The sequence below is a fragment of the Homalodisca vitripennis genome, chromosome 3 (assembly GCF_021130785.1).
Source record: "Homalodisca vitripennis isolate AUS2020 chromosome 3, UT_GWSS_2.1, whole genome shotgun sequence".
Classification (NCBI taxonomy): domain Eukaryota; kingdom Metazoa; phylum Arthropoda; class Insecta; order Hemiptera; family Cicadellidae; genus Homalodisca; species Homalodisca vitripennis.
Window position 1 is genome coordinate 154,520,882 of NC_060209.1, and position 23,052 is coordinate 154,543,933.

The following is a 23,052-nucleotide window of genomic DNA, read 5'->3' on the forward strand; positions in this document are numbered from 1 at the left end:
TTTATGTACACCGACATTATTATATACTCCGTAGTGATATGAAGTACGTAATTACCATACCATTTATATTTATATTAACTTTTTGAATAGCCTTACATTTATTGCAGTATAGCTAGATTACATTTTAGTCTGTTTGTCTTATTTAGATTTGGACTATGTTGCTTCAATCTGTTATAAATATTGCCAATACTAAATGTTTATATAGTTGTTGAATCATATAAATATTTCTATTTGAAGCTTATTTTGCAAATGGATTACCATTGAAATGAAATAAATGAATTAATTAACTCGAAATACACGCAATATTGGCATATGGCTCCTGATACCAAATATGAGAGTCATGGAGACAATAGACCTAGCAAAGAAAAAGTGGAGGGCCTGACGCCTCTGGATGTAAATGATGCCCCTCTGAAGTTTAAGGCTGTCGTGTTGGGTTAATAATCGTCCGATATATTACTAGTATCCCAGTATTCCATGTAAAAGAACAAAACGCAACCGGTGGAGACAGATTAGTCCTCGGATGTATTTGATCTGGGTTGACTCAGCGACGATTTTAGACGATATACATCCTATTAAATTCGATGAACGCTCTGAAAGCAGAAGATTTACGATTAATGCAAGCGTGGGCCACCACTCCATGGGAATGTTGTTCAATAACATAAGTCTAGAAGAACTCGGCGTGAATGGTGAAGACTGACCAGAAGGAAAATATGAAATGGAAGCACACAAATTCCTCTGATTGTTATATTGTGGTATATTTTTTCCAAGTTGAACAGGCATTCCAAGGAATTCCTCTACCATATAATGGCAGTATAAAAATATACCACGGTGAATACATTTTACAGTTAAAGTTCTCGTTAAACTATTTTACTACCTAACGGTCCACTATCTCCCACATAGATATAGCATCGTTAAACCATAAAATTAGTGTTAGCGCGTCGTACTTGAGATCGAAGTCACGACTTGATTAATTTGTTATGGGCCACAGCTGACTCGCGTGCATTCTCAGAAACTTCTTGTAGTAAGTCTTATTATGGAAAAATACCAGTTGAAGTTTCTTCTTTTCAAAGGAGGTCCTCGATGAAACTCTACATGTACATATTATTATACTGCACATTTATCCTAAATATCTCGCCTTTTAAATTGATCTTTGTTTTATGCGATGCAATCGATGTTGGATTAGCAGGATACTTTTCATGCTAAAATTCATAGCCTTTAAAATCACTTCTCTGAATGCAGAACAAGTTGAACAAAGCTTTTTATCGCTCCACGTGATATTTCAGGGATTTGATTTAGAAAACTGGTAATCGGGGGCAAATAAAAACAGCTGAAGACATAACTGAGTTTTACAACATTTACATAAGTTATAGCTGCCGAAAGTGACACATTTTTGTATAAAAACGATTTCCTTAAAAAAAAAAAAAAAATACAAACTTATGTTATTAGTTAAATCATATTTTAGGTAAAGAAACCCACTTTATTAAGTTATTAGTTAATAAAAAATTTCACTCCCTGAAGCTAAACTCATATATCTAGTGTAAAAAGTTCACATTTTTTTATATTCAGCTGATTACAACATTTATTAGTTTAAACACTTGTTGCTTGACGGTAAGTGATCAAAAAATTCTTTCTATATTCTTTGTATTCAGAGATATTGTCTTAGATCGATTTGATTACCTTGAAGCAATGTGAGTAACACGCCTTAGAACAAGGAGGGGTGGTGTAGCGACAGCGGTAGCAGGCAATAGCTGAGGTGTTAGTGAGAGGGAATCGAGGGTTAACAAGTGCTACACTGCTATAGAGAGGAGTATTACACTCATTGTCGTGGTGTGGCGAGGGTGGGCAAGGGCAGTTAACTAGTACCTGCGAGCGCCGCTGCCGCGAGGGGCGCTACTGTCACAACCACAAGTCTCAGTAGACTGCGAGGCGCCGGCCTCTCTTGAGCTGTGCACTGCAACATCCGTGATACTCTTGAGGACTGTTATCGCTTGTGGCAAGTGTTTAATCCAGTAACTGTGACCGCGGTGAGCTGAGACGTTGTGTGTGACATTAACAGGTACTGTATTGCCGAATTATTTAGTAGTTCGTAGGAGATTGTACTTGTAGGAAAACTATTTACTATCAAGAGTGCTGGGAATCATATCCAGATTCTTTATTTACAACGGTTGGAAATATGCTAACGATAATAGTGTAATGTGAGAAGATAGGTAGTTTATTGAGATTTCTCCGCACTAAAATATCTTTGAGGAACCTATATAAACACGACTAAGTGGTCTTTACCATTCACTGAAGAATGTGCGCTAACATACGAGTGTCATTTTTGTTCAAGAAAAGTACGCGAGAAACAATGACTTTACCAAGTAACTCAGTTAAAGTTGTGTTAAATTTAACCTCGCATGATAAGGTTTCACTTAGTTTGTAACACAATTTATTAGCATTTATTGTATGTGTTGTTGTCGAGCATTGCCATCGTTATACTCGTACATCAATTATCTCATTATATATCTTTAATATTATCTCTTTCACTATGGTTACTAACCACACCAGGCTTGACCATAGTTTGAGTTGACTATAAATATCATTATCATTGTATGCTTATATGAACTATCTTAATTGTGATCCACTACTAAAAATATTTTAAATATATTTCACATTCAGAAAAATATGTATGTAGCCCTCAGGAATAAAATTAAAAAAATGGTTTAGAACTTGTCTGCTAGTTTGCTTGAGAGTTCAGGCAAAACTGCGCAGACGCATGTCTGAATCTCCCGATGGAACGTTGCTATTCCTGAAATGTTATTGCTCTCAGAGCAGAGCGTGTAAAGACCTAATTGATATCTTAAGAAATACACGAGAAAGCTAAACAAGGATAACATTTTGTGAGAACAAGTTGGTTCTACTATATCATAGATAAGATTTATTCGTAAACCGTAAAAAGACTTGGATCATTTCATGTCCTCCAACTGTACAGGAGGATTCTACAAGTTGCTTTACAGGAGTAATAACATATATCGTGAGACTTATATTTGACTTTTCAAAAGTGTTTAGACCACAAAATCTCTCGTGTGTCTTTGGAAAATAAGCTGGACCTGAAATAAGCAATGTTTGTCTGTACAGAAAGTAATGTTGAGGAGTTGGTGTAAACCATGAAACCTGAAGCAAGTTTACCCTGACATTGGAGGTGTGTATACAGTATCTTGTATACTGTATACTGTATACTTGTATACCTTCGGGTACTGTACCTTGTTCCAATCATCATCAGTGAACTAAATGCCTTTGGCCCATTCCAATCTCTTCTTAGCCATTGCCGGTATTATTTTTTGTTTTTTGTAGGCCTGCATGCTCGAAGACCTTGTTCATTCAAGGTTCTTCTGATGGTCCTGGGCGAAGCATTTGTGCCATAATCTCTTAACTGGTCACTAAGAACCTTGCTGGTCATTTTTCTATTGACTAGTGTCATGTTTTTCAACTTTCTGGCCATCCTTGGACTTAACGCTTTCTTCCGGCCACATTTTCCGATACGGCTGGATTTATAAATACCATTGATATCAAGTGTTTTCTTGATCCTACTAACTGACTTCGGTGAAATATTTAGTCTGTGTGCTATTGCAGTTTGTATGTAATGTTGTTCTTCCAAAAGAACCTTGGCCACAGCACATTTCCTTGATGAAAGGTCCTCTTTTTACCCATTTCCTGATAATTTTATAAATAGCCAATAAGGAAGTAAAAAAGTGGTTTTCATACACTCACAAATGAACTTAAACTTACTTTAATTATAACAGAACACACTAATAGAAAGATCTACTGAACCTAAAACATGTTAACCACAGGAAAAATTAACTGTAACCTGATTTTGGTTATGGAGCTGGTAGATTTTTTAAAGGCAGATGATAAACAAAAACGGCAGTGTTGCCACCCACCAACATAAAATTACCAAATTTTCTGCTAATACTATTCTAAAGTAACACACGAATGAGGGTATATACTTTAACATGTACCAACATGAAATTAAAATTTGTTTTAGTAAAAATTGAGAAGAAAAAACACAAAAATGTGCTTTAGTCTAATAATTTGGCCAGCACTGTATATTTTAGCATGGCCAAATTAACACTATAAGGAATAACGGAGGAAAACCAGGATACAGAATTAATGCATTTTCTGTCAATACTTTTATTTTTTAGACGTGCTGTAGGTAATTCACAGGTCACAACGAGAGTGACGTCACCAACATTTGATCTCTGATAAAGATGCTACAATCAGGTGAGCATTGGTTATCCTAGTATTTGTACTCAACAGTGTTTCCCTTGCCGGCATCATTTGGAGTATAAAGCATAAGAGTTGCATTGTTACAATCTTTTATAACAGCAAAAAAATAACAAGCAGTGATTATTCCGGTTACTTATTTCATTAACTTGTATCAACTGAAAAGGAAGGTAAGTTAAGCGTAAGGAAAGAATGCAATAATACTTAAACACTTCACACGGATTTAAATTTTTCGTATTGATATTCCATTTAAGATAAAACATATTAAAATCCTGCAAATGTAATCAACATTCTACAACTATATCGTAATTATAAAACTTTGTATAAAATGATTTTGATTAATCCACAAGCCCGTATTATTTTGCTTGAGAGATACAATGATAACTCATTATACAAAATTCTTCTCCAGCCGAATCGTGCACATTGGACAGACGAGGTTTGCAAGTTTGTGATCACTGTTGGACAGATCCAGTGTTCACATGAAAGCGTCACTGATGAAGGCATTAAGCCGCGGGTAACGAGGGGTAAGTGCTGTCTGTGTCCCCTTACCCACAAGTCGCCGCAATCAACAGTAAAAACCGTGTTAGTCTCAGTCGGCCAGCCACAGCCACAGCCCGACCCTGTGCTGCTGACTGATTGAGGAGCGGACCTGTGGCCAATCACCCAGCCAATCAGCGCTAACGAGTCCCCGCGTACTCCCTTTCCTCAGACCAGTCACAAAACACGGCAATTAAGAACTTCTTGTCTTATCTTTGCCACCTGAATAACTGTCAAAACAGTTCCCGACTTTTTCAATCAATACTGTTACGTTTCGCATGATCATTTTAAAAACGTCATCAGAATTTGTATGTGCACGTTTATTGCACAAACAAGCATGATACTTGGTGAGAAGAAAGGAAAAACATCTGGTACACGTAACAAGTACCATTGGTTGGTAATAAGATAAGTTAAGGTTAGCTTGAGGCTTAACTTTAAGAATTAATTATTCAGTACAATTACTTACAAACTACCATTTAATAAAAAGGTTCTTCCGTAGCTTTGAAAGCATACCTAAGGGTTCATCCAAATACTATTTGACTACGTTCTTCGTGGATATATTTAGAATACCTCCAAATAGAGTTTTAATGCATAATTGAGCGATATATATTCATCGATTTCTCTACAATCAAATTTAAACACTTTTTAAGTCTGACAACAAGTAAAAGAATAATAATAGAAGAGTTAGCAGAACATAAAAACTACCAACAAACACAACGAGATTTGAATTAGGATGATGAACATTTCTGATGTAAAGTTTTCCTTCTAATTCACTAAAATCCTGGACTTCGCATCTGCCAGTTCACGCAGTCCTTCAAACATTCAGTAAGTGATCTTATTTAATCTACTGAACCGTTTGTATAAATGGGAATTTCACTTACTACTTAAGTGTCAATGATATATATTATATAATTTTATTATATAATCGCCTCTCTTGCCTATATGTTGGATTTGCCATCGAGGTCCAACCGCCACCTCAAACTTTCTTTGTTGATATCTGAGAGTGTGTTCATTGGTCATGTCTTTTACGAGTATCTTTGGATTGTAACCTCCCTCCAGGTCCAACCGCTGCCCTAGACTTAAGGCGAAAGCCTCTAGTCGTTACCTCAGGTGTTTATTGTTTGGTCACCTGATTTGCAAGTATCTCGGGATTCTTCCCTCGAGACCAACCACCGACCTAGACTAATGTCCAAAGCCTTCCATAGTCGTCACCTTAGCTGTATGTTGTATGATCATCTCTTTTACGGGCTTGTCCCCACAAATCATACATACAATAATACATACAATACATACAAATCAACATACCTTAGCTGTATGTTGTATGATCATCTCTTTTACGGGCTTGTCCCCTCAAGGCCAAATTTCACCCCAGACTTATAGCCAAAGCCTTCCTTAGTCGTTACATTAGGTTTAACAGGAGTGTCATTGGCAACCCTTACTTGCACAGCCAGATATCTCCATGCTTCTCTGAGGTACATGTTAATAAAATTGTGACATATTTTATTCAACATTTTGTTTCTGTTTAATTTCTGGCAAAGTACATCAAGTGCCTCAAATACCCTACTCCTACAAATACCCTGAAGACTTTTGTTAGTAAAGCTAGTTGTTATTTGTTGAATCTGTTCTCTACTAAACATTAATGGCAAATATTTTTCTAATTTATGCAATATATTTTGCAAAGGGGTTCATCGAACATTCGTGATGAGCATTGATTTGGAGAGTGTGTACCTGGATCAATACTCAATATCTTGTCGTGATGTATGTTTAAAACTTTGTGAACTCCCACAAGGATGATGCATATTGTCTGCTGAGTTGCTCATTTCTGCTCCCATCCCTAATCCACAGGAGCACTGAATCTGCTGTAGGATTTGTCTTAGGTATCCCTTACGTGGACAGCCAGATATCTGCAAGCATCCCCATGGTCAGCCATAAATATTGGGAACAAATTCTCTTTGACTTCTCAGGTCCGATGGGTCATCGGGCACCTTTATTTGAATACCAAGATTTCTCCCTATATTTCTGATGTCAGAGATGGTGAAGTCAAACATTTTTCTCAAAGTAAAATTCTCTGAGCCATTATATAATCCTGCTAATTAAACGTATGTAATTATAACATTGTAGTTTATAAAATATGTTTTAAATTTATAGCTTTTGGAAATACATTTTTAGATGGGTGTTATTACTGACACTTTTATATTTATTAGCATTAGCATGAAAGAGAATGGAACATAGAATGTTAAATCTTCAGATTTTCATTTTTGTTAGGAAATAATTTTTTCAGACCGTAGTTTAAGAATATGTTTTTTGTATTATGAATAGGTTTTGAGGTATCAAATTTAATTTATTTAATTGATTGGCGCTACAGTATATATTTGTATACATATACATAATGTTGGAAATTTGAGACTGTACCATAAAGATGATTAAATTGGGTACAGGTTGCGGGCCACGACTGGAATATGACCAATTTTTAGTAATAACTGTGAAAGCCTAGCCTATATTGGAAAGTTATATGGCATACAACAGTGGGAGGGAGTGGCGTTGCATCCGGTATCAATATTGTTCGGTATTAGAGTGGCGCAAGTTTTATATTAGGGCGAACAGCCCTCGTGTGGCACCCTAGCGGCAAGTGATAAACAAGTTTAATATGACGGGCCAATATGTGCGCAATATGTGAGCGAGAGCACATGTTGTCCCGTCAATTAGCGGTAGTTGCTGCGGCGGACACACTCACACACGCGCGCGCGTACACACACACAGCGTGTTACAAGATACTTGCATTAATGTTGAGGATTGTGTTGGTACAGTGTATATAATTTGTGTGACCTTATTAAGGTATCAATGCTAACTATTTAGCGCCGAGATTTTCACTGAAGATTAACGAATATATCTACATAACACATAAAAACAAACACCCGTATAAGCCAGGTCTTTAAACACAGTTCAGAACTGGATAGTAGTGCAATATAAACCCAATAAGCGGAATTCGCTCTTAAGAGCAAAACAGCTTTTTAAACAGCTGATGGACGAATACACATGGAATAAGAACATTTAACGTTTAAGATCGATCTATCGTTGCTTTGTATAATGTTTTAATAAGTACATGCATACGAAAGTCGTACAATTGTAGTCGACAGGTGTGTGTGTTTCACACATAAATTATTATTGTTCTTTATAATCTATATTGAGAATAATTTCTACTAGCGCACCAGGAACTAAGAATTGATTATGACCCATTTAATGAGAGGAAAGTAGGATATAGAAAAGGAAGAATTTGCGTGGAATAGGAAGGAGACCTCAACAACATGGAAGACTCATCAAGTTGACAAATAATAGTAAAATGTTAATTTTAAATGTTCCAGCTGTTGTTATTTTTTCAAATACAGACGAATCCGGGAAAAAAATTGTATACACCTGCAGTCTACAATGTAAACGAGGAGGATGCATTAATTTAAATACAGTAATGCGTTTCTCGAGAAGAGCAACGACAACAAGTGTAAAAGAGCATGATTTGAAAAATGTACTGGAAGATGCATCTAATTATGCATTAATGGTTGAAGAGGAAGCTGAAGATGAAGTTTCTGAACAGTTAGAATATGTGTGATGTATTGAATTTGTGACAGCCAGAATGATTCAGTATTGTTACTCTCAGTATCAAGGACCGAATGAATGGACATCCGATACGCATCAGAGTGTTTGTCACGGAGGGCCTGGAGTTAGCAAGACATTCACATTCAATTCATCAATCCTTGTTATGGCAGTAGGTAAAGTTAACTCATTGACTTTGGCCGACTTGGTGGAGTACACATCATTATTAGTAGAGGAAGATGAAAATGGTAGGACATTTGGCACCGCTTATAGTAGTAGCTATGTAAAGGAATCAGTGGAAGGATATCGAATTCCTACACATCGACAAAATTTCCATGGTTCCATGAAAATGTGCATGATTGATTTTCGATTGCGGCAACTGAAAAATGAGGGAGATTTACCAATCGGTAACATCAAAATCGGTTTTTGTAGATTCGTTACTATTCTGAAGAGTACAAAAGCAAGATTTATTTCTTCAACTCCTTTGTTGGGACCTTTCATTCTTATGGAGTTCACGAAGAAGATGTAACAACAAGGTAACAATATTTTTAATAATTTGATTCATCTTGAGTGTATTACGAACAATCAACCCATAGTTCTCATCAATATTGTTCAGGGCATGTAAATTCCATAAAATTTGTAAGGATGTACGATGGTTCGTGCTTTTTTATATATCGGATCTGCACTATTGGCTAAAGACAAGACTATGTTGCATTACCTCTAATCAAATTATTGGATGAATCAAGAATAGAATAGCTTGAAATCCTCTGTCGAGACAGCATAGATTTGCAACAAAAGAGATGGAAACTGTGCGCAAATTAATCTGTCATCCTGCACTGGAGGATTTACGTATTTAAAATATTTTGAAAATATGAAATTTACTTTATTATCATGATGAATGTTAATAATTTAATATTAGGTGTAATAATTCAACCTGTAAATTTATTATGATAGTTAATTATTGAAATATTGAGGTAAATAATATTGTCATTCAATTAATTGCATTCACTACTTCATTTTTATTCTCATTCTCTCTTTTTATATATCTCACTTTCCGGGCGAGTGTCCTACCACTACACCTCAGAGCCCTTACTTTCTGCGATTCATATATTTTGTGGTTTGTTTCACATATGTAATTAAATAACGAAACAACCATATGACTATCAAGACCAAGTGCCTATCAAACGACTTTTGTCTATATATGTCGAGGAAATAGGCAAAACAAATAAAAAAAAAACAATCAATAATTTAACCATAAAAATAAATTAACACTAGACTGTAAAACAGTCATTAACTATTTGGTACACATTTATTTTATTTCACAAATATATCTTAATACGTGTTAAAATTCACTATTATACATTTTTGCACCATCTGAATAAGATTATGAATGATTTTGAATGCAAAAGAAATCATTTTTCTCTGTATATTGTGTTAAATAAGTAAGAAAAATGTATTAATTCAATTATATTATTCGTAGAATATACTGGGTTCTTAGTGCACTTAGTCATTTATACGGGATGAAAAGAATTTTATCTTATACTCAGGCACTATCGTATACCGCGGTATCTAGTCTGAACAATTCTTGATTTGTGTTATGTGTAAGATAGCTGTCACTGAGGTGTTACTAGGCAAATCATAAATACTCCATAACATTTTGAGCCTATGGGCCGCTAGAATCGAATGTGCTCTCGCTTATTGTAGGAGTTGCATTGTAGTAGTACCGCCACTATTGTCTTGTGATAGTGGTTATCAATACCGTTTCTTTAGACAATGATTAATTTACAAGACAATAGATCATTACAATGAGAGAGGACTAAAAATATAACAAAAGGCTATAATACGTGAGTTTATGACCGTCTAAAAAGAAAGAAAAATGTCAGTTGTGTATTAATGATCAATTTAACGCGTTCGAAAATTAATTAAGACATACCGAATTAACATATAACCGTGAAGCATAACATAGACAATAATGTTATCTACGAAACGGAAAAACCTATTAAACAGGTGCATTATCATAAAAATAACAATTGGGCTGGGTATATAAAAATCTTGACTAATGTATTCTATCAAGCCTCATTAGGTACAGTGGATTTATATCAGACTGTACAGAGACTCGTTAGGGCTGATTGGCCACGAGGCCGAGGCCGCCTCTCAGTCATTCGTTATACGCGGAATTGGCTGAAATATGAGTGAGCATATGAAACTAACTGGTGTGGCGCAGAGTATGGTCAATCAGAGCGGACATTAAGATTAATGCAAGTAAATAATTGTTAACTGAAAAGTCAGTTTACAGAAAGTGATTTATTCGTACGATTGAATGCTGGGTTGGTTTGCAAACATCTGGCACTTATAAAGAATTAGGGAAAATTTTTAATCGCTATACATTCAATTAATATACATATATTGAATATTTTAGATATTGCAAAGGTCTAGAAGTACGGAATAGATTTGGATACTTCCAAAACTTTACAGCAAACTCGCAAACAGTTGCAGTGTTGTGTGAGTGGGTCTTTCTGTCTATCTGTCTTTATTAAAGATGTTTGAGTACAAAGCAGATTCTTAATTGATGTATTAAGTTTTATAGCACTATATCGCTTTGCAACATTTTTAGAATGATTGTACATGATGACCAATTGGACCCAATTAAAAAACTTTTCTTAGTTAGAATTTGTTAGGTCACCGATTGGTGGAAGTGGATTGTGCTTTACGACACAAAGCACCACCGCCAAGATGGCAGTTTTGAAATTGATTATATTTGTATAGATAATAATAATAGTAATGATATTTTGCATTGAATTTAATTTTTTGTTTTAGTTTTAAACGTTTCGTTTAGAAAAAGTTAAATCTAACCTTCTATATTTCAATCTCAAATAAAAATATTTTCATGAACAAAAGGTTTAAGGTGCTGCATACGAGTTTTTGGTTCCGAATAATGTTTTTAAATTATAACGCCATATTTCTTTAGTATAAATTACCTTAAAACAAAAAAGAAGAAATAATTTGTTATCTCTCCACCAGAAACTACAGACATTTAAAGCAAGAAATTGAGGCGATATTGTAAACAGATCCAGAATAATCAGCTAAAGAAAGCTATATGACATTTTTATAATCGTACATGAAATAACTTCAAAGACTGACGTATTCTTTTACTTATTAAGGAGAGCAACTTTTTTATGAAACAGATTTAAAGAAAGTGTTGAGTTTTCATATTTTTTTTCTTGCGTGGGTCTTATTTTTCATTAATAAACAACACATCGATAACTTCAGCTTTCTTTCATACACGTACAGTAAAAATGTATTTCCTTTATCTTCATTTCTTTATCTTCATTTCATTCTTTGGCCCTGAATACGCAGTCCAAAATAAATAATTAGATATAAATTGTAATTTAACTTACGCATATACTATTAATATTTGTATTTGTTATTTTTCAAGAATCATAATGGCGTACAAATAAGATTAAGGAACAAACACAAAAGATCGAGGTTTTGTAACTAAAAGAAGACAATAATAAAACCTTGACATTTCCTGTTACAATATTGGATTTGAGTTATTATTTTGAATATGTTATATCGAATTTTTTTAATAATTAATACAGAAGACATTTTTTATTTGTCTATTATGATAATGCACAGTGGAGAATACACAGTTTGTTATTTTAGGCTTAATCTAGTCAAATATAATAGGTATGAAATCCGGAATAGGTAAGAGCGCATAACGTAGGCTATACGTACTCTACGCAAAATAAGTAGTAATATTAAAGCCATTATTGTAAGAACATTAAAACTGATATCTTTAAACAGGAAATACGTTAGTGTTCGATTACGATGTTTGCATATTAAATCCAATAAAAGGACTCTGACTGTCGATGCTCATAAACATATAATGTTTAACATTTCCGGTTAATCTGTTCAATTTCCTTGATTTCATAAAACAATGAAACGTATTTGTAATGAACCTTTTTCTTTTATAATCTATTTCCGTTTTATAACTCAGTCTTCAGAGAAGTTATTGTCTTATTTCCTCTTTGAGACAAAGTCCATTTATTGCGATGAAAGGCTTGAAATAATATTATGAATTCATAGATGTTTCGCAGGACGCTTGTGTTATATTTGTTCAAAAGTGGAATTTTCAACGCAATACATTTATTTACAGTTTTTTTGAAGATTGTGTTATATGGTTCTAATGGTTGTAGCATTATTTTCCCATGTTGGGATAAAGGAATATATTCGTAAAAACATTACAATCATTTAACCTACGTTTTTATCTTTGATTGACTATTTAAAAGTAACAGAATTGCTTTCTGTACTAAGAAAATCCAAAGAGTGCGATTCATATTTTAAAAGTTGAAGCTATAAAAATAAGTAGTTTTATTTTGCCTAAACACAACAATGGAGGAGTAAGCAATACCACGCATCTCGCAACAAGCTCGCTGAGATGGAATGTACAATTTAAAGTCTATAGCTCATTTCATTAGAATACATGTGTTATTATTTCATATTTTAAAACGTCATAGGATTGTACTCAGTTGGTTTACAAACTTATTAACTCTGCCAGTTTCTATCTTTCTATCAGTTGATATCCTGGTTACCCGTGAGATCAATTTAAAAATTTAATGCTCCGTCAGATCAGAAAGATAGTCCAATATGCGGATGACACGACTCTCTGCGTCAGAGCAAAATCAAATACCGCTCTGGAAATAGAAACTTTTCTTGAACTGAATTCTTGTATTCAGTATTTCTCGGACTTAAATTTTAAAACAAATAATACAAAAACGAATTATATAAGTTTTTGTCTCCATCAACAAATTAACGAAATTTGACCTATTGCCATGGTAGAGGACACCCTTTTAGAGGAAGTGAAATCCACTTAATTTTTAGGAATATATCTCGATAGAGGATTAACTTGGACCGATCATGTTGAGCATGTGTGTGCAAGGGTTGCTTCAGGCGTTTTTGCCCTGAGGAATTTGGCACAGGTTTGCTTTTTTGACGTTCTAAGGATGGCCTATTTTGGCCTTTTATATCCCCATTTGACCTACGGCATACGATTTTGGGGTGGATGTGCTAGGATCAGATTCAATAGAATTTTCAGGGTTCAGAAAAAAGTCATTAGAATCATGTGCAAATTGAATCCTAGAGAGTCGTGCCGCGATGCTTTCAGGGAGCATGGTTTTCTGACTTTACCATGCCTCTATATCTTGGATGTAGCTCTGTATTGCCGATTCCGATGTGAGTTAGTACGTGGCAGGGACGTCCACAGGTATGATACTAGAGGTGGGGACAGCTACAGGATGCAACATCATAGAACACTGGCATCTGAACAACTTCCTTCACAAGCTGGTGTCAGATTAATTAATAATCTCCCTGAGAGCATAAAAATGTCAACAACCCAACCCTGTTTATAGCTGTTTATGTATGCGAGTAGTGAATGAATCTGAGAATAGCAAACTGCAGGAATTTTAGCTTTATTTATTGACGTTTGCAAATACAATGTGAAATTGTTTGAAAGCAATAAAAATATGATTGATTGATTGATTGAGTGAGATCCCAAGGAGTGACAAGCACCATATAACTCAATGTTACTATACAGAAATGAAGCTTCATTAAAAATTTAATATATGTCAGTTCGAATACAAACATAAATACAATACTATTTACAGCCCCTATAGTGATAGGCTTCGTTAACGCTCAGCCAATTAAACGTTTGCTATTTTGTAGCTTTTAACTGACGTTTTATTTCAAAATGCACTCCAATTGATGTTTTTTCTTTAATAAAATTTATTACATGATTATGTAAATTTAAAATTTAGTATAGAGTTGTCTAGCTTAGTCAGCAGCAACTAAGGCTCCTTACTAGAATTAGACTCAAGACTCATGGGGTTTCCTTAATCAGTAAGCTGAAGAAGCTGATTCCCTGACCGGCTCCATAGTAAGGATACTTTACATCATAAAATATCCCTCGTCGCACAAATTTACCTCCGTTAATGCTTGCTTGAGTTGTTCGGTCAGTTCATAGATTTCTCAATGGTTAGATTTCAATGTTTAAATATTTAACTTGTATGAAAGCTCAGCCATGAGTAAGCTTATTCTTGATGTAACTGTAACACGTGCTTATCACTTTTGAAAACTATCTTAGTGACATTACCTCTGATGTTTGCGACCTATTACTTATTAATTACATGACTGACCTTTTTAAAATCATATTTTGTCCGTCTGTTCGTCTGTGCGATAACTCTTTTAGAAAGGTCGTAGAGTCCTTCGTACATTGTACATGTATGAACTTCGTACATCGGTTGCTTTTGGTTTAAGGAAGAACTATATTGATTTTTTTTTAATGAAAAGTGAACGTTTCTTCCATCTTTGTATCAGTTTGTGAAAATAATCTTGATAGAAAGGTTCTAAAGTCTTGAAACTTATTACATATGTTCCTCTTGGTCTTAGGTATAAATCCATTGATTTTGGGTTTAAAGGTACCGTCCACCAGTGGGTTAACTCACTTGTTACGTTCTGCCAGGCACTTCCACACCTTCGCTTGGTTCATTCTACAACCTTTTAACATAGACTACAGGTAATTTATAGATTAGTTGATACTCATTGTAATACAATACGGAATACAATTTGTATAATGCGCATGCTATTTAGAACTCGTAATGCTGTATAAATTAACCTTTAAAACTATTCATGCATGTTTAATTATATGATTCAGAAGGAACGTTTTCAATTAGAACACAGATGATTGGTTTTGATCTTGACACGCACCTGTATCAGGATCGATAAAACTGTGAAAGTAATCAACTGTAATTAACTGTCTCATAAGAGAACGACACGTTTACAAATGCAATTAATCTCCCGCCTACCACTTGACCTTCAGATAAAACCAGCCATGATGTCAAATGTTACTAACCTAGCCAACATGGCATTTCATTAATTTCGTTCGTTGAAAGTATAATGTAATTTCCCTGTTACAACGTCACCGATGTTGCTTCATCATATAAGAATGCGCGACATGACCTTTGTTGGAGACGAAGATTTTATTTGAGCATCTTCAGAATTCAAAAGTTCTAATTATTGCTATTTACCTTAGAACTATTATAAATAGGATAAACTGTTAGGAAACACAATGGTCAGTCATTTGGTCATGTTACTCAGGCAATATTGGAATAAATTCGAGATTTGGTAAATAAATTAACTTAAATTTTAAAATTAAAATTAGAACACTACATTTTTAACGCTCAGTTATAGAAATTCTAAGTTATAGAAAATAATTAGAAATCTATTCATTAAATGAAGTAGGCAATACAAGAACAGTCTCTGTTCAATATCTTGTTACAATTGTCAAACATAGGTATTAACACCGCTTAAGCGTTCCTAAATACTAGTTATAGTTGTTCAAAATGCCCTTATTTATTTCAGACTATGAGTTAGTGCTGAATAGATTCATACACCAGTTGAAAAATTACGTTTAGCGCTCCCACGTAGTAATAGGAGTGTATAGGACTTTTGGAGGTATACACCATCAGATCACTGGTCTTGAGATCAACAATCAAGCCCTCCAGACGGCCGTTTGTGTATACATGTTCTTTAAATTAAGAGGTATCCATCCATCAGGGGGAAAATGGGTTGTGGATCTCCAGGTAGATAACCTTGGGGAATATATCCCTCAAGATGCTATGTCACGAAAGTGAATTCGCCCAAATGGTGTAATGGAAATGTAACCATCCGGATAGGAGGAACATTATTGTAACGCTTCACAGAGATGATCATAGGAATATAGCCATCCAGAAACAACCTCATGGAAATGAATGAGTCCAAATGGTAATAAGGAAATGTAGCCGTCCAGCTAGGGGTCATGGGATTGTAACCCTTTAGATGGATGATCATGGCAATATAGCCTTTCAGATACCCAATCATGGAAGTGAAATACTCTAAATGGTGTTAATGGAAATGGAGCCGTCCAGATAGGAGGGACATTGCATTGTAACGCCTCACACAGATGATCATAGGAATATAGACCTCCAGAACCAACCTCATGGAAGATAATGAGTCCAAATGGTAATAAGGAAACGTAGCCGTCCAGCTGGGGTCGTGTGATTGTAACCCTTCAGATGGATGATTAACCCTTCAATGTAGCCTTTCAGATACCCACTCGTGGAAGTGAGTTCATCTAAATGATAAAGTAAAGTAAAGATGTCTTATTTTATCAGGCGAAGTTAGGGATAAGAAGCCCTCTCTAGCAGTTAACCTGGGGACCAACGGCTTAAAGGTGACTTCCGAGCCACCACCATTCGTCGGGCAGGCGGACTGCTTGCAAGGACAGGATCGCTCAGCGGTCACTCATCCAAGCACTAACCACGCTCGACGTTGCTAATGGTCGTTAATGGTGTTAATGGAAATGGTGCCGTCCTGATAGGAATCATTGTATTGTAACGCTTCAAACATATTACCATAGGAGCTACTACCCTACAGATACTACTCATGAAAGTGAATTCGTCTAAATGATGACAATGAAATTATAGCAGACCAGATAGGGTCGTGGTGTGTTTTAGACCTCCAGATGTAGAATCATGAAAGAATTCTGGGTATGGGTTGCCCTTTGAGTTGAATAATTAACGCAATAAAAGTTTAACATCAAACATCCATTTTGCGTCGTTCTTTGAATATACTTCTATGAATCATTTTGTAAAATCCGAAATTAACGGCTAGGGAATGTTACTGGAAGGCCTGTCACGACACTAAGCTGCTCAGGCGTGGAGCGGCGCGGCGCGGCGCGGCGGAGATATCGATGTTTTCAGCACAATTAGCCAACAACCCTCGTTAGGCTCCCTTACACCGCTCTAATTGGCTTCTGCAACAACAGCTACTTGATTACGCTTTCTTCCCCCCCCCCCGCCGGTCACCTGCTCTCTACGTATCATTAGATGCGGGGAACTATAAAAGTACAATTATTTAATCAATTGGTGCATAACTATAAAATACTATAAAGTGTTTACTTCCAAGGTTTTGTTTGTTAATTTTTTAAAGAAATCCTATTTAAAGTACCTTTAGATAGCAATAAGTTGTAATATTCAGAACATAAATTTCTTCTTTGCCTCTCCCAATTTAAAGCTAATCCGAAACATGTAATGAATGAAACTAGAAATAAAATAGAACATGACTTTCTAGGAGAAACTATGTCTCAGAATTAGGCATGCCTAAGTAACGTATTGCCTACATCTTTGACGGTCTTGAAGAGACAGTAACCAAGATTACGGCGGTTTCCAATTGTTAAGTGTTACAAGAACGTCGTTTCCACGACTAACATCTATGATTTTTTTCAGTCAAATCCTAAAATACAAGCTGGAACTTGTAGAAAAGTTAGCAATGGAAATACAGATACATAGAAATAAACACGCCAACGGCAAAGCTTATAAAATGAATTTTTTCCAAATATATCTACCTCAACAACGTTACGAATACAATAAAGATATTGTTCGTGATTTACCAGTTTAGTGAAGTATTTAGGTATTGTTAGTGTGCTTCGTACAGTTGAGGTTTTATATTTCATTAATTTTACATATAAATATTAAGATTAAACCGTATGTAAAATACATTACTCCCTCCTAATTACTATTCCATTTTTAAAAATGTTAAAAATGTATTTTTTACTCTAAAAGTGCGTTAAAAATTAGTTAACCCGAGTCAAATAGATTATTTTTAAGAAACCAAAAAAGGTCATTTTTGCTGGAATACAATGCGACTTTATTTATTATTTGTTCATATGGGTGAGATTGAAAATGGCCCATGAGTTTCATTTTTATATCAGATTCCAATTACAGGGGTGTTTAATAAAAAAAACGATTAAAATCGATGTTACTTGTTTAACAACATGATTTTACAGAGGTTTTGTGAAGAACTTGAGTAAAGTTTTATAATGCACCGTCGTGATTCCCCTTAAGAACTTCCTCAAAAATCAAGTGTTCCTTAGATATCTAGTCCCATATTGTTTTTTATTACATAACATTTTAGATCGTGACTCTTCTTAGTAATAGGAGCAGGTTGCAAATTTCTAGGATCCTTTCTATAAAGTTCGCTTTCTCCTTCGTTCCCTGACTGTATATATTTACTTTGTCACGAAGGATACGCAGTTTCTGACCAATATTTATAATCACTTCTGGTTGAAGTTGATAATTAGTAAAAGGTTGTTGTTGTGTAACCCATGCGTGCGCGTCTGAGATGGTGAACCAATACCATTACGAGGCATGTTCCTCTGATGTAGTAGAGCTAGATCAGAAGTGTGCTTATTTAAATAACGTTCAGCTTGTCTATTAGATCTTGAAAATAAAGAACTTGATACTCGTTTGATAAACTGCCACACTTTTCAACTTTCTTGAAATCAAAATGAATTAAACAAGGTACCTCCATCTGACGATATACAAAGTCATAAACCCCTAAAAATGAATATGCTACCTAAGAAATGATTGTTTTTATGTGACAAATATCAGTACCAACTTCCATCCAAGGTCTGGTCGAAACTCCTTAGATAAGTAGCTCTTTTTACACCACCTAATGGTTTTATTTGTTGTCGTTCGTATTGGTGAACCAAAACATATATTCTATTGCTAAATGTAACGATAATTGCATTACTGTATGGCCCAGCTGGATGTGATATAGAGTGGGTCGATGGCGCGTGGGGATCCCAATTTTTGACAATTGAAGATGATTTGTTCACGAACGAGTTCATCTCTGTAGTTCCAATATTTCCACTGTTTCTTCGATAAATGACATCTTATCTTTTGGCCAGCCGTTTAAGGTAACATATTTAAGCTGAGAAAGTTTTTATTTACAGTTCGTCAGCAGTTGAGTTTATCCTTGACATAGCAACAATAAGGTCTACCAACAAGGAATCTTCACTTTCAAGTCGATCTCGACTTAAAGTACATGCAATGTTTAGTTCCTTTCTCCTTTTATATACATTTCGAGGATGATATGGTGTTATCTCAGCCTAGGAGATGTATTATGTAAAGGGTTTTAAAAACCGATTTGAGGGGTTTATGATCAGTTTTGATAAATAGTTCCGGAGATCCCCACACATATTCTCGTGAAACTGTTTAAACGCCTCAAAAATATCTACGGTTTCTTTTTCCAATCAGTTGTGGTTTGTTTCATGATTTTGAAGAACAAGCAGCGGGTGACTGTCTTGGATTAAAATTGCACCCAAAGCCTGTGAACTTGCGTCAATAGATAATGTTATGGGTAGTTTAGGATCATACTATCATAATACAGGTGGCTTCAAAAGAGCTTGCTTTAGAGTTCGTAGCCTGACTCCTGTCTTAAGTCTCAAACCATGTCATTCCTTTGTTAAATAGTTTACATAAAGTCTATATCACTCCCGAGAGTGGAATAAACTTTCCCAAAGTCTGTATGTAAGTCTGTCTGCCGTTTTTGTCTTTTTTGAGAATGAGTTTTCGCGATAATTTTATAAGATTAAATAAAACTAGACAATAAAGGGAGTATAATTTCTGTTGTTTTATTTGACTTCAAATCTCAACTGAATGTTCAAAAAAATAAAAAGTAAAAAAATTGATTTATTTATATACCGGAATAAAGCATCCCCTAAAAGTGAATACTAACCATACAATTAAAATAAAAAACAAGTATTTTAATAAATAACTTTTAAATGATAGTTTACAGATTTATCAAACCTGCCTGTTTATACTAACTTGCATCCCACTAAACTGGCCCAAATAATAACATAAGTTTTAAACTAAAGTATGAAAATTATAAAACCCGGTTTTTAACAGATTATTTTAGCTAAATAAATTGGATTTAAAGAAAGAAGTTACAAGAAATTGAAAACGTCTCGACTTCCAGCCTAATTTTCAGGAACAAATTTTCTTTCTTAACATAGGCTGTTTTAGCTATTAATGCCAAAATTTTTGTTTTATTGCAATAAAAACACATTAGCCTTTGTTGAGTTTACAACCTGCTGAGTCTAGGGACGAATTAGAATTACGGATTTTTCCTCCAATAACTTTAGTGCTTGGTGTAGGTTCTCGTAGGCTGATTAACGTTTTAAGACCCAAACCCATGTTATTCGTTTGATAATAGTTTATTATTCCTTTGTTTTTAATAACAATAATATACTACTACTCTTACCTTGTTAATTTAATATAAGATAAATAATAGATGTCTGTAGGTCTCATCTTTCCAAACTGATTTAAAAGACAATTTCATTGTTGACTGGACAAAAATTTACAAAAACTATCGTCTCTGATATAACTTAATCTAGGAGAGACGATTGGGTGAAGCTATCAGTGAGCCACTGATAGGAAGCAATGTAATTGTGGTGAGTAACAAACAACTCCTGGTGTAATTAAGTTAGGTGCTTCATCAGGAGTGTTGTACTACTCTTCCTCCAAGCTACATTACTCGCTATTGAAAATATGTAACGACTAATAATTCCTTTAAAGTAAAAACACTATTAAATATATATAGTGCACAACATGTATACGAAATCATTGAAAATCTCACTTTCATCTAAACTGATGAATGTTACAAAACAGACAGTAAAAATCGTTAATTCATAACACATGTTATTATTTCTATTATTCCTATTGATGAATGTTTACAAAATAAAAAGTAAAAAACAGCAATCAATAACACACTTTATTATTTCTATACTACACATACTGGAAGAATTTATCGCCTGAAATCAAATACTAAATATACATTTAAATAAAGAAATATTTTACTGAATAAATTTAAGAGAACGAATCTCAAGTATCTTGTCCAAGTGTTGGGAAACGTCAGTAATACGGTCTGTTATATCATTTACCAAATTCTCTTTTTATGCCATGGTATATGTTAATAAAAATATTTAATAACTCTTGTATTGTTAATTTTACATAATATAAATAATGCATGTCTGTGCGTCGTCTTCTTTCCAAGCTTATTTAAAGAACCATTCTTCATTAACTCGACAGAATAAAAAAAAATGCCGTCTCTGATATAACTCAATCTAGGAGACATGATTGGACGTAGCTATCATTCAGCCACTCATAGGAAGCAATGTAATTGTGGGTAGAAACAGAACAGCTTTAATATTCCAGGTGTATTAAGTCATATTTATTGGAGGTTTTGTACTAACCTTCCTCCAAGCAATATCACTCTCCATTGAAAATATGTAACTACTATTAATTCATTTAAAGTAAAAACACAACTATTAAAAACATTTTACATAACATATACAGGGTGATTCGGTTAGTGTTACCGGCACTTTCTGAGCTGATTGTACTATAAAAAGTAAAGAAAAAAGTTCACATAAACATGGGTCCGGAAATGCTTCCTTACTGGGTTATGGCCAATTGAAGATTTCACCAAAAATTGTGTGCAGGAGGTCAAATGATGATTTGCCGCGTGTTTATGAAGAGATATTTTATAGGCGAATGCAACTTTTTCTAACGGATTTTTAGATGAGAAATTGAATAAAGTTCATCTCATAGCTGTATCTCATTTAGTTTTTTTTGTTATACTACAAAAAACAGAAATAAAATAATTTTGAAAACACTTTTTTTAAGGTTTAACGACAATTATTTTGTTAAATAGGCATTGAAGACCCACATTTTTACAAAGAAACTTGCAGAAAATTTAATTCTGAATTAAATTATGTGCCACACGGCTATTAACAGCGAAGTATTAGTTTCTGGAATTAATTTTAACAACAAACATTCTACCCAAGCAAGAAATACGTATTTAGTAAATAAACACCGTAATGTAATGATATAAGGTACACAAATAATTGATTAGCATACAATTGTAAATACGATTTTAATAGATTAATGCTCAACTAAAAAACAATAATACTATTACTTTTTTAGGACTATCCAAATGGTTACATCATGTACCTACATATCTTTGTCACGTTAGCTTTACAGAAGGTAAATTATGTTTTTATAAGTTGGTATCACAAATCAGCTGTTCAACAATACACTGCAATTTATTGAGGAATCCAAATTATTTGTTACCAATTCTGTACTAGTTTAATGAGTGCAATTTAATACAAATTAATTTACTACTCGTTTGTTAGTGAAGTGTATTTTAAAGTAACTTACTATCACAATTGCAATGCCTTTGTTTTTATTTACAAACGGAAGAATATGCCGAGATGGTATTTGTCTTAGGCGTTTGTGACGGAAATGCAACCGCTGCTACTGCAGAATACCGAAGACGATTTCCTAATCGCAGAGTTCCAAACCCAAAAAACGATCAGTGGATCATTTCGTACCCTAAGAGTAACAGGTAAACTTCCTAGTATTAATAATTATCGGGATCGCCCTGCCCAGAATAATGTAGATATGGAAGAGGCTATAATCATGGCTACTGAACGCAGTCCTGGTGTCAGTACATGGCGTCTTTCCTAGGCGATTCGCAGTGTCTCAGTCTGTAGTAAGTATGGAGAACCTGTTGCGCAAAAATAGCATGTTCCCTTACCATAAACAACAAGTTTAAAGTATTCAACCAACAGATCCTCCTCTTCGATTGGAATTTTGCAACTGGTTAATTAGAAACCGTCAACATCATAGAACCATTTTATTCACTGATGAAGCTCAAATTTACCCGAGATGGCGTCAACAACCTTCACAAATGAACACACTTGGGCAGAGGGAAATCCACATAGTAACA

The 23,052-nt window shown here is 34.5% G+C and overlaps 1 pseudogene; it reads left to right on the forward strand.

Annotated features, from left to right (window-relative positions):
* The first annotated feature begins 1,879 nt into the window (after positions 1-1,879).
* Positions 1,880-23,052, forward strand: part of LOC124358414 — a 230,551-nt pseudogene continuing 209,378 nt past the window's right edge.